Genomic DNA, 14,181 nt, shown 5'->3' with positions numbered 1-14,181 from the left:
CACTTCCTCCTGTACACCCTCCTTGACGCTTGCAGGAGATTCTGGGGTCAGATATTGGTTTTCCAAACTGCTATGACTTGCAAATCTGGACCCGCTTCAATTTGTTTTGTTTTAAAATCCAGAAAGAAATGTAGCTGTAATCTGCCATCATCTTCCATAGACTTTTCTTCAGTCTCCAAGGCTGAACAGACTTGAAATCTGTAGCTACATTATGCAACCAGCACCAGAAAGCAATAGATAAAAATAGGTTTATAAATTGGAAAATTAGGATCACAAAGTACTGAAACAAGGAAGAAAAGTTGTTGTTTTTTTCTTCTAAAGCTGGCTAAAAAGCAAATTTCCTTCATCCTAAAATATAAGAAAAGACAATTTACATGCTTGCGAAGTTACAGTTAGAAATCCATTTTCGAAAGATGGGCTTTTAAAAATGGACGCTAGAATATAATATGTCATCACATCCAAGTGCTGACAGCACTTAACCGACATTAGTGCTAGATGTTCCATCCTCCTTAAGTTTAGTTTATCTTTATGTAGGACTAGCCAATTCCTGTCACCCACCATATCACCAGTAAATACTACCATGTTTCTCTTCACCCACCCATATTTACGATACACACCCCAGCTATGGGATCTTCTTGGAAGGGTCAGGCAAAAGTAGTAGCCCCCAACGCTGACCCTCCATCTCACTACAAAGCTACAAGCACCAACGAATATCCCATTGTCACTGGTCAGTTTTTCCATATTTATTTACTAATATTTATTATTAATATTTTCATATTGCCTTCTCTCCTAATAAGCCATCAAGGCAGCACACAACAATTTAAAACAATAAACAATTTAAAATGGTGTGCAACATTTTAAAGCCTGTGACAATAAAAGCAAGAGCATTAAAAACAGTAAAACATTAAAAACTACATATTTTAAAAGGCTGAACTGAAATGAGGTGTCTTTACAGCCTTTCTAAGAACCAAGGACATAGAGCCTGATTGTAGTAGGGATGCCAGGAGCTTCTGAGTGGGTCCAAGAGCCCAGAAGACACCCCAGTGCCTGGACCTCAGGACCCTGCTTGCTGAGCTGCAGCGTGCTCATGAGCATGGTCACAGAGTATGTCATAACTTGGAGAGCGCCTGACCCTTGTCAAGTCGCCATTTTGTGCAAAATGGTGGCTGGGTTATTTCCTCTAAGGTGTGAATGAAGCATCCATGCCTACAATGTTGTGTTAATGGCTGCTTTACAGCCACCATTTATGTGACATGACCTTACCGGAAATGCCCCAGCCTCCATTTTATGCAAGATGACCCTCCTGGATATTCCTGAGCTGCCATTTTTTTTGTGTGTGAAAAATATCAGCTTGCAAGGGAGCCACAGGCAGTGCATGGCCTCATTGGGTGCTCGATAAAGCAGCGAGAAGCAGCTGCAGTGGCTCATTGAGGGGCTACTGAGGTGAATCCATCCATCCGTAGATTGTAGTCCTTGAGGGAGCACATTCCATAGTTTGGGGGCAAAGCAAGAGAAAGTTCTTTCCTATGTGCTTGACAAGCAGCCCTCTTCAGGTAAAGTACCCTCAAAAGGGCCTCCCCTGCTGATCCCAATACTTGGTCAGGTTCATATTGAGACAGGCATTCCCTTAGATAGTCTAAACATGATGTAACCAAAGCATGGATAATTGTTGCCATGTCAGACCAATTCAGGAACAGTTGTAGCTGGTGCACCAAGCGTAATTTTGCATACACCCCTCTTGTCACGTCCACTACCTGAAGGTCCAGGGACAGTGTAAGATAAAGGAGTACTCTTAAACTAAGGATCTGCACCTGTAAGGGAAGCACAATCCTTACAGGTTGAATTCCAGTCCCTGAGTTGAGCTTTCTTCTGACCAACAGAATGGCTATCTTGTCTGGGTTTAACTTCACCTTCTTCGCCCTCATCCAGCCCATTATTGAACCCAGGTAGCATTCAAGGTTGTCAACTCTTTTCTAGGTGTTAGGTAACAAAGAACAGTAGAGTTGGGTGTCATCAGCATGTTGGTGGCACCTTACTCCAAAGCTCAAAATAGTCTCTCCCTGTGGTTTCCTGTAGATGTTCAACAACATGGGGACAAGATACAAACCTTTGAACACCACAGGCCAATGGCCATGCCATCAAATAGTAATCCAACAGTAGCATCTTCTGAACATGGCTGGACAGAAAGCACTAGAACCATTGCAAAAAAAAAGCACCCACAACATCCAGACCCAGCAGATGGTCCAGAAGAACACCATGGTTGATGGTATCAAAAGCCACCAAAAAGACAAAGAGAACTAACAGGGTTACACACCCTCCCTCCAGTTTCCAGCATACACCATACACCAAGGTGACCAAACAAGTTGCAGTCCCATATCCTGTCTCCAAGCTCAGGTGAACTGGGTCCAGATAATCAGTTTTATCCAGATGCATTTGGAGTTGTATTGCTGCCACCTTCTCAATCACCTTGGCCCAAAATTGAACATTTGAGACTGGGTTATAGTTAGACAGATCACCTGGGTCAAGGGGAGGTTTCTTCAACAAAGGTATTATTACTGCCTCTTTTAAGCAAGAGGGAACAACTCCTGCTGGCAAAAAAGCTTTAAGCACTTCCCTTAGCCCTGGCATCAGCCCCCAGTTTGGCCAGTTTAATAAGCCAAGAAGGGCAAGAGTCGAGTGGTGACCCTCACCAGTCCAGATATATTGTCTACATCTTCGAGATACACAATCTGAAAAGAATTCCGAACAAGTGGACAAGTGGTTGCCAAGCTTACAGCAGTCTGACCTGCCCCAAGATTGACCCCAGATCAAGGCAAATCCAAGCAACTTTAGCTGTAACCATATGCCTTACTGCCTCACACCAGCCCAGGTCCAACTGGCTTTCCCAACAGTACAATTTCTGAATTCATAGCACTTAAGCCTGAGATTTTAAATAGGCTGTATTTAATTTGATTAATTTCTTTTTTTTTATTTATCCAGGCAAAATATCACCTTGTTTGGGCTTTCAATTTTATTTTCATGTTCTTTTCAGGAATATACATGACTTGTTGATTGTTATGAGCCAAATACTTTTCTTTCTCTCTCTCTTTTGCTTTCATTAACACATGTCCAGGAAGAAAACCTGAAAAACATGAGCCCCGGGCTTCTACTCTTGTTAATCTGGCCCTCTGCAACCAGTCTAACGCACTCAGCCTAACAGCTTTCATTAGCTCTGGAAATGACCTTAGAAAATCTAATCAAGTTTTAGCTGTCACAGACAGTTACAGAAAAAATCTGACTTTTTTTGTCTAGAGTTTTCGCATTTGCAGGAAGGTATTCTTAACACACAAAGAATACATTTTAATCTGTTGATCTGGGATTGGATTCCTCTAAAACATGAATGAGCAAACTCCTGCATGCATAATACATAAGGAACTTAGTTAATTGATGTAACATTTAAATTCCAAAAAAAATCAACAAAGGCAAGGATCTGGCTGTCATGAAATAAAATTAAAGCATTATATTATCCATCTATCACATTTGCATCCCATCGTTCAATCCATGGAGCTCAAAGTGAAGAACATGTTCACACAGTTCCCATTTTATCCTCACAACTCTCTAGTCCATAACGTTGCTATATGGAGTAGATTAGGTTGAGAGAAAGGGTTGGAATTTGAGTAGCAGACCTTGGTTCAAATTCCTCCTCAGCCATGAAGCTGGGTGACTTTGGGCAGGAAAGTAACTTTTCCTGTGCGGAACATTTAATTCCAAACACAGGAGTTCTAGAGCTATTTTTGTTTTTTTAATTACTTCATTGTATTTGACATCATGACCGATTATAACCCAAAAAAGGAAACTGAATTGGCTGACTGATTAGTTCGGTCTCCATCATAATAATTGACAACATGTTTGGTGTGGTAATTAAACCCAAATTAAAAGGATGAAAAATATGGAATAGTTCAGGCACCAAAGCAAATAAATTATGTACTCAGATTAGACCAAATTATGAAGAGTATGAAAAGTGAACTTGCAACAAAGCGTGATTTATTTAAATTGCAACTTTGATGTGGCAGTCCTAGAATGTGTAGGTTGGAACTTATGGTAGCTTTGCCTTAATGCACTGTAATTAATCTGTGACTGATCATTGTCAGCCACAAATATCAGTGTTTACCACACTTCTCAGAATAGAGGAACACTTTGATTCTGAATTAAAATCGAAGTCATACATCACTGCCAGATCTACTCGAAGCAGGATATGACACTTTGAAAACAGTTTTAAAACTGTATAGGGAGTGTGTCCTGGGCCCCAACAGTTGTCACTACTATTACAAACTGCTTTAAAGCAGGAGTGCATTTTTTAGAGAATTATCCTAAGTGGCGTTCCCTCCTTCCCCCCACATTTTGCATATATTTCTATACCAGATATGCCTATATTAACAAATTATTATTATATTATTTAACATATAAAGTACATAAGTAGTCTACATGTAACAATATTAAAATCGCAGCTACAATAAGAATAAAAGCAATACAAAAATAATACAATGGATGCTGGCAGTAAGAGCTTTGGGCTACAATATGCTCGAAGGTTTTGTATTTTGGCCTGTGCTTTCTGCCTTTGGCCTCACCCACCACTGGAATATGGTCGCTGAGAGCTTCTCCAAAATGAATCTGGCTGTTGGGCTGAAAGAGTTTAGCACCCCTGATCTACAATGACTGGGAATAGTTCCCCAGAGTTTCAGGCATGGGAAGGGATGGGTGAATCAGTCCGTTTCAGTTTCAGGTGCATTCAGTTTTGTTTTTGATTTTCGTTTTTGTTTTTTAAATCAAGTGCTTTCTCTTCCAAATGTGAAGAATATTGAGAATGTTGGTAAAGTCTTATCAAAAACAAACTGAAACTAAATTCCCATCCACATCCACCAGCCAAATTTCATAGGTACGTCTATTTCCATCATGGAAAGGACAGGGATGTACTTGCCTACCATATAGCTGATAAAGGTGAAGAGACTGTCAGAAATAAGAGGTAGCAACCCCAATTCAGCTATAACATGGGGGTTTAAATATAGTCTTTTAAAAGAAAGTACTCAAAGCCCTGGACATCGATGGACAAATCTGACAGAGCGTCATCAGACAGGGAGCAGGGAGGAATCGCTTTGGCTTCCTGGTGCTGTCCCACAGTAACGACGAACAGCTTCCTCTTCCTTCACACAGGGGAACAAAGAGGAAGCAGCAATGACCACATGGCCCATTCAATGGGTGTTTTTTCTCTCTATTGCATTGCTTTTCCTGCAGAGAGCAGGACATGGTGGCAAGCTTCACTTCAATTAAAAAAAATGGATTTACCGGGTCTTATTTTGACATGGAAAAGAAGAACAGAAGGAGTGGGGGATGCGCAGGAGGTAGACATTGTCATCAAAAGAACCCACAAAAAACTGTGAGTGGCCGGTAATGAGAGTGTGATAAAATATACATCTGGTGTTTCTTCCACTTTGGATTTTTTAAAAAACAACAACAACCTCAAGTCCTTTTTATCTGAATATGGAGAAATGTGGAAATTTGGTAAATTCCTATCAAAAACAAACTGAAATGAAGGTCTCATCCATACTTAGACATAGGTGTTTTCCATCCCTAGCTGAAGATCCCAGGGATTGAACCTGGGATTTCAACATGCAAAGCATGCGCTCTACCACTAAGTGATACCCCTCCCTCCTGGTTGGAAGGAAGCAAGGACAGAGCAGTGATTCATTCAGTGATGTAACAGGGAAACTCATTGGACGGTGGCTCAATTTTGCTAAGCATCGGCACCTGGAGTGATTGATTAGCCTAATCGCACGTATGGCACAGATCCAACAGAACAACCCAGACCAGATTGGATGACGCTTGGAAGGCAACAAGGCAAGAATAACAAATCATGAACAGAAAGGAGGAAAACACTACTATGGGAAATTATGGGTTCACCAGTCCTTTTAAAATTAATGTTATTTGCTTATTTCTCATGGTACAGTAGTGTACATGATGTGGGAATACTTTGACCATGACCATTTAGAAGCATTTTGCATGTGCCTTATCAGGACACCCAAACATTTTACAGGTGTTCTGCTTAGGTCACTGAATTCCAGTTAAAAACAGACCCTGTCTGTGAAAGGATAATCCAAGAGCTTTTAATTAGGGGTGTGCACGGACCCCCCGCTTCTCTTCTCTTCCATATCCACAATTTGTGTATCGGGCCGCTTCGCTCCACCCCCGCTCCGCCTATGTCTGCTCCGCTCCGCTGCGGAGCTCCGGATCCGGATCGGAGCTCCGTTTCCCCCCCCCCCATAGGCTTGCATTAAGCTAAAAAAGTATACAACTTTTTTTCTGTGAAAGTTAGAAACCTCAAGTTTGGCACCATGACACCTCATGGAGGTATACACATGCACGCCAAGACTCAAGGCAATTCCATCATCCCCTGATTTTGGGGGAATTTATGAAAATCGGGCACCCCATTCACACCCCTTTCGATAGCTCCGTCAATTTGCACGTTAGAAATCTCAAACTCACCACCATGACAGCTTATCCAGGGATACACATGCACGCCAAGACTCAAGGCAGTCCCATCATCCCCTGATTTTTGGGGAATTTATGAAAATTGGGCACCCCATTCACACCCCTTTCGATAGCTCCGTCAATTTGCACGTTAGAAACCTCAAACTCACCACCATGACAGCTTATCCAGGGATACACATGCATGCCCAGACTCAAGGCAGTCCCATCATCCCCTGATTTTTGGGGAATTTATGAAATCGGGCACCCCATTTGCAGACGTGGACTGTTCTCTGACATTTGGACAGATAAAAAAAGGGAAGTGGGCACACTCACAGATGCCATCTAGACCCACAATCATGCCAAGGTACAAGGCAATCCCATCATCCCCTGATTTTTGGCGGGGCTTAAACCTGCAGACAGCTCAATGGGGCCATTTCAAAGGAAATCCCAACATGCCATGAATTGGGGAGTAGAGATAAGCCTATGAATCTTCTTCCACACTTGAAAAATGGATTTGGAACTTCCAAAAGTCTAATTGAGTGCAGGAAGGACTTCTCCCCTGAGTCAAAGCCAGACACACACAACATCCCTGCGAGGCGGGCAGGGGAGGAGGGAGGGAAGGCAGGCAGGCAGCAGACATTTCTGGGGGGCATAAGGAAGTGAGCCAATGATAAGCCAGTAATGCATATAAAATGGAATAAATAAATAAATAAATAAACAAAGGAGGGGTGGAATTAAAAGCAGCAGTGTTGCTGAATAAACAACAAGAAGAACTTTTTTAAAAAGGCTATATCTGTCTTTTACCAGTAATAAGGGGTGTGTGTGGACGTGTCCAGATGGGGAATCATCGGCCAATTTAACTGGTCCTGTCTAGGAACCAGTCTTTTAAGAAGCAAAGCTCTCACTTCAACTCATGATAGGCATTGTTCCACCGGGTTACTCTCTTTGGAGGGCTCTGATGGCCCTCCAAGTACAGGAGAGAGTGAGGGCACGTCCACATGCCCTAGGGGAGCTCATCCCCTTGCACCACATCTTTTCAGTTGTTCCCCAAAGTTAGGGTGGGTATCAGTGCTGTGTTTCTATCTCTTATTATTGGCTTAGTATATGATTTCAGGTTGTGTTTGTGCATTTGGTGGGGCTGCTGTTTTAAAAAACATTGGGAAAAGTCCGTTCAGACTAAGAAAGAGAAGTTCCCAGAATCCCAAGTTACCCATTTTGCCTATCCCCTCCTCCAACTTTGGGGTCATGTGATCATGACCGGGAGTTCACTCTGCCCCTCAGCAATCGAAAAGGTAATATTTTCCCCACCTTTACCCTACTTTTTTAAAAATTCTAGCAAGCGAACCGCACCATGCAGAGAGCTGAGAGTAGGCTCAAAACGACCCCCAGCCATGACTCTCTAAGCACAAGAATTTTCAGAAAGATAGCTTCAAAAACAACACAGTTATCCCCTTTTATTTTCCGCAATGCAATCCTATGGGGGAAATGTTTCAAAATGGCGATCGGATCGGTCCGTGGAAAGAGAAGCGCTCCGAAAATGGGCGCTTCTCTTCAGCTTGCTTCTAGGGGTCCCCGGTCTGCTTCTACTCCGCCTCTGGGCAAGGCGGAGCAGGCCAATTCGCTTCTGCTTCTACGCTTCTAATCGGAGCGGAGCACATCCCTACTTTTAATGACCAAGACTGAATGAAGAGGTCTAACGTGGCTTTGAGGGGCTTAAACTTGGCTTTGACTAGGATGATGAGGTAGCATCCTGTGAGCTTCTTTAGATGGGGAAAAATCAGGTTCCCTTACCGTTGGCGCTAAAGCTGCAACTCTTCCACTTCTGCAATGAGCTGCAATTACATTGAGGAAGAGAGCAGGAAGAGAAATGACCATGGGCCCGATCTACACCAAGCAGGATATAACACTTTAAAAACGTTATGAAAACAGTATATGTAATGTGTCCTGGACCTGAACAGTTGTCATAACCATTATAAACCATTATAAGCAGTAGTGTAGATCCTGCCCTAGTGACCCATTCAGTTTAGTGGGACAGTGCCCTCTAGGGGGCATCTTATAGCGAAACCTCTCCTGCACACAGCAGGAAATTGCAACGAATAACATTATAGCTCAGAAGAGTCATGTTTAATGATAATTATTTTATAATAACAACAAAACCAACAACGGCGGAAGGAGAGATGAGCAGGAGACATGCAGGAGGAACACAGTGTCATCAAAATGATCCGTGAGTGGCCACTCACAAGCGTACTTTGAAACACTCATCCAAAGAAGCTCTACATTACCCAACCAGGTTCATACAGGGGAAACTTATGTGTACATGATGTTGAGTGTAGCTAGATAGGGGGACAAAAGATACTTGAGCAAATCAAGTTCAGGGTTGAGCCAAAATGGGTTGAACTTTGCACAAAAGCTTTTATCAGCTGTGAAAATGCTTCTTTTGGTTACTGGGGAGCTGCAGAGGGGGTGTGTGGGGATGACATCAAGCACCCCCTTGTCCAGAATTGTCTGTGATATCATCACATAAGCAAAGCTAACATAATCACACTCAATGATTTGCGATAGGCAGGCTTGACTTCCCAGAAAGAGGCAGCCTTGATTTCAAAGGAAGAATACACACACACACACACACACACACACACACACTTATATACTGCCCCATAGCTGAAGCTCACTGGGCGGTTTACAAAAGTTAAAAACACTGAACATTGAAAACAAATATACAAATATTCAAAAGCATATAAACAGCAATATCATTTAAAACAACTGTTCTCGGGGCAGTTAAAAAAACTCAACATATGTTGTTAACTGCCTGGGAGAAGAGAAAAGTCTTAACCTGGTGCCGAATATATATATATATATATATATATATATATATATATATATATATATGAAACAGCTGCTGAGCAGGCAGCAAAATTCCAGTCAGAGAGGTGAACAAAGATGGGAGATTTCAGGGAACATTGTGCCCCTGTCACCTTAAAGTGTCTGTTCAGCACAGCTCAGTTCAAAATGTTCCAGCCTCCCATGTAACTCTCTCATTCTCTCGCTCTGATTTCCTGTCTTATCAAGCAGCTTCTTGACTTGAGAGAGGCAACATCTGTCCTCTTATGTTGGGGAAAGAAAAGCATTTTCTTGTACATAACAAGGCTAGTAAATTAATTGTGATGAGAAATAAAGCAATGTAGATAAAAGAAGGCAGATTTCAATGTTCATTTGTGGTTCTGCTAAGGGATAGATGAATTCAAAAGCATATTAAAAAAAGCATGCCTCACAGGGGTTTCTTGCTCAATTAAATTGCTGGTTGTATGAAACTAAACTAATATAAAAACAAAATTAAGAAATCGGTGATTGTATTAGTAATATTGAATCCAGGCATTTTGTGTTTAACTTGCTGGAAAAGGCACCCATAAGGAATTAGGAAAGGTTGCTCTCTGGAGCAGCTAAGGCAGTACACAGTGAAGCATAGCAGCCCAGGTTTAGTGAAGTTATCTTATTTTGCAATCTTGCTTTGTTTTAAATGTTGTAATTTGATTTAGGAAGGTCAGAACATGAAGAGCGTACCTTAATTGCTCTTTGGATTCTCACAGAAGATGAAACCAATCAGAACAGCAGCAAAATCTGGAGACCAGATTCACGTCAGGAGGAGAGAGTTTTCAGGTCCCAGCTGGGGCTGTGATGAAGTGTACCCATATCCAGGCCCGGGGGAATGTCAAGAAACTGTAAGCAGAATGAACCTGAAAATGAACATATACCACTGTGTTAACCAGGCAGAAAGTCCTCAGTCTATATTGGCTTGGCCATTGGGTGGTAATCAGAAGGCAATTTTGCATTCCCCTCTTCCATTCTGAACCTAAATACGACTCCGAGGCTTAAATGTCCACAGTTCAAGGCATTTCACCAAGCTAGGTTCCAGTCTCACAACATGAATTCTCTGGTTCATTCAAGCCCTCGTGTGTCTCACACCAACTCTGTTTAGATGACACACTAACCTGCAGTGGTTTAGCAGTTTGAGCTATACATGATTGCTTAGCATGTTACATGAACCATGACTTAGCATGTTGTGCAAACCATTCCTAACTACGGCGGCTGCATAACCACAGTTTAAACAAGCTCACTAACAATTTGCTGCATGAGGCTTAGTGGCCCAACCAGAGCTTAGCGTGTTGTCTGACATTCATGTGCAAGGACTGAGACTTAACATCAGATATCTGATACTCAAAACTGACCTGTTTGCAGTTTTAAATCATTTAAACAGATTTCCATAATAAATCACATCAGCTAGTCTATTACGGACAGAAAAAAGACATGATTATGCCACAGCAGTATTAAGAATAGTTCTACAACTCTGCTTCGCAATTAGCATTTTATTCTGAGCGCTGTTTCGGCCTTCACTGATTGCAAATGGGCATTCTTTGGCTCACCTGAGCTCAGTTCTTTTTGCCACGATCGTGATCACTGAAAAAGTTCTTTGCTCTTCACCTGAAGCCTCGACTGAAAGTAGAATCTGAGTTCTGTGCAATTTATTTACGACCCTGCAAACCCAGCTTCTGTGGATCGTTTTGATGCTGGTGCTTGATGACCACGTCCAATTTGTGTTTCAAGGCTCAGTGTGTTTGCGTTATCAGATACTGAACGGGAGCCTCTGCTTGTCGAAAATGAATATGAAATCAATTCTTATGATGATATATATTTTTAAGCAGGCCATTGAGAAGCCATTGAACCAGTACTTGTGACATTGTAACGCTGTATATTTTGAGCAAGACCTTGAATGTTCAAAAGCAACTGACCATACAACTAGCAGTGACTTCGCGGTGACTTTACGAAATAATAGCCATTCATCTGTGGCTAAGCTCCTCATTGCTTAGATATTGCCTCTTCATCAAAGAGCTGGCTTATATCCATGGTGATGGATAAAATGTTAAGGACACTCCAGACAACATTTTAGCTGATGCTGTTTCCAGGGAGACTCATTTGGAAGTTCAAGGGAATTCTAACTTTTCTTACACACATGATTTGTAACCTATCTTTCCCTACATCAGGATCCAAAACATTCACAGGAACAACACTTTTAAACCTTTTCAGACTTGATAGTGCAGAAGGAAGTGAGAAAGCCCTAGCCCTGCTAGGTGGTTGGTCCCACCCCTGGAGGCTGGTGGCTCCGATCTTGGTGGAACTGTGATTCCAATCTGGGTTTCAGCCAGAACCAGCCAGAACTTTAAAGGAGCTGTCCAAGGTGATGAACCGCCAGACAACCCTCAGCTGTCCTGACAATTGGTTGTGCTGGCTGTGGCTGATGGGAGTTGATATCCAAAACACCTGTTGGGCGTCAGATTGGGTAAGCCTAGTGTACACTGACTGACAGTGGTTCTCCAAGGTTTCAGACAGGAGTCTTTCTCAGGCCTGTGCCAGGGAATGAACCTGGGACCTGGAGATGCCAGGGGTTGTCCTTTAAAGCCTATGCTCTCTCATCAAGCCAGGGCACTTTCACCTTTCAGCTGTACCATATGGGTGGAAGTCTCTCTCTCTCTCTCTCTCTCTCTCCACCCAAAGCAGTGTTGCAACAATTACTGAGATGGTGGCAACCACACTGAGGAAGGTTCATGTACATTGCAGTCTTGCTGTCCTAAGAACAGGAGGGGATGGAGCTCTTGGGGTTAATGTTGGTAGGGAAGCAAGTGTAACTCTACTGCAGGGGTAAACAACCTGTTTGGATCCATTTTACATTCTGAAATGCATCCAGGGGCACCATGAAAAATGGGCATCAGGGCTGGCTGGCTGGCTGAGCTCCCACCCACCCCACACAGGTCACCATTCCTTCCTCCTCTACCCCCACTCACCCTCGGGGGGGGGGAGGCAGCGATGGCAATGGGTGAAGAGGAACAGTGGCAGAAGAGGAAAGTTTGTGGCAGTGAGGAAGGAAAGGCTGCAGGGCTGGAAAGGCTGCAGCAAGGAGCTGAGGAGCAGTGGAGGGAGGAGCAGCAGCAGAGGTGGAGAAGACAAGGTCACGGTGGCAAGGTGGCTGTGTCTGGGGTCAACCAGGATCTGAGGGGAACACTTGGAGGCTGCCTATGGGCACCATGTTGTCTACTGGCACCACATTGGCAACCCTGGCTCTGTTGTAACATTAAAAACCAAGCCTCAAGGATATTTGGCAGAGCAGCACATATCCAGTAGATGATTTGGAGAAGAACCATTAAATATTTGGCCTAAATATAGCCATTTGCAGTTGTGAAAAAGAAAAAAAAACACACACACCACATTATTCTGGAAGATAGTCTGCTTTTAGTTAAAAATCCAAGAGCAAAATATCAGGTTTTAGAAAGATAATCCTAGCCAGCCGAAGGAATAATGCTTCTCCACAAGCTTCAGTAGATAATTCTACTTGCGGAGTTTTGGAAGGGCCACTTGAACTCGGAAACGTTCTCAGTCGAATGCTGCTAATTCTCTCGTTGTGCCTAATTGCAGTCGGGGTGAAAATAGAAAGGAGGGTGTGCAGAGCAGGAGTGGATGAGATTTGGACAGCATGCCACGCTAAGCCCATCACTTTCCCAAGCCTATGTGAGCTAGGATCAGAGGAACTCAAGTTCCTTCTCCTTGTTGAGTATTAATGTGATTAATCTTTCTGGAGTGCACATTTAAATTGTAATCAGAGGCAAATTATGAAGATGGCCTTTTTTTTCTTTCCTTTTTTTTTAAAAAAACCCAATCCTCTGTGTGATTCATTTTACAGGCATTCTGCCCAATGTGGATCCCAGCCTTGCAAACATTTTATCTAGAGATGCTTAACGCCGCTACAACCAGTAATCCCTCTGACTTTAATTGAGAGTGCTGCCTTTCAGATACAATTCACCACGGAGACTGCTATATAACACAGACTCCATTCATTTCAGGTCTATGACCCTGCTGAATTGAGATTGCACAGTAATAGTGCCGGTGGAGTAAGCCCTTTGTTAAAAATTTAAAGATCAGGTGTAAAATTCTTGCAGGTACAAGATGACCCATGTTATCTGAAAATCTTAGGGACCTGAATTTGTTGTCTCCTGTAAGACCCTTGTAAATAACTTCAAATAGCTTCCTTTATATCTCTTACTTCCTCCAAGGAATGCAGTGCAATGTGCATGGGGATGAGCTCATCTTATTCTCACAATGGCCCTGTGGAGTAGTGGGTGACTTATTGAAAGCTGTCAGGTAGCAGGTACAGCTGAGAAGGGATTTTGAACCTTGAAGAGATTTAGGGTAAGGAGACGCAGCCCAGTGGTAGAACATTTGCTTCGCATGCAGAAGGTTCAGTCTCCAGCATCTCCAAGTAGGGTTGAGTCAATGCCTGCCTAAAACCCTGGAGAGCTGCTGCTGGTCAGTGCTGACAATACTGAGGTAGATGGATCAATGGTCCAACTCAGTATAATCCTGTGTCCCTAAACCAGCCTTCCTCATTTCAGCGCTGGCACCAGTTTTTAAAGAGCTCTCTTCTATATTGGCATTGGGGCAAAAATCCACCTGGGCCTGCAAGAGCAGTGGACACCCCTGCATCCAGCCCTCACGGGCCCAGGTGGATGGGCCCAGTGCCAGGGACAGGCCCATGCCTGACTGCTCTTTAGCCTCTGAAGGGTTAATGGGGTTAATAGGTGCCCATCAGCGGGGGGTGGGGGAGGAGAAATGTTTCGCCTCTGCACTCTA

Source organism: Elgaria multicarinata, chromosome 6 (genome assembly GCF_023053635.1).
Source record: "Elgaria multicarinata webbii isolate HBS135686 ecotype San Diego chromosome 6, rElgMul1.1.pri, whole genome shotgun sequence".
Taxonomy (NCBI): domain Eukaryota; kingdom Metazoa; phylum Chordata; class Lepidosauria; order Squamata; family Anguidae; genus Elgaria; species Elgaria multicarinata.
The sequence above is the reverse complement of the archived record's forward strand: the minus strand, read 5'-3'. Positions refer to the sequence as shown.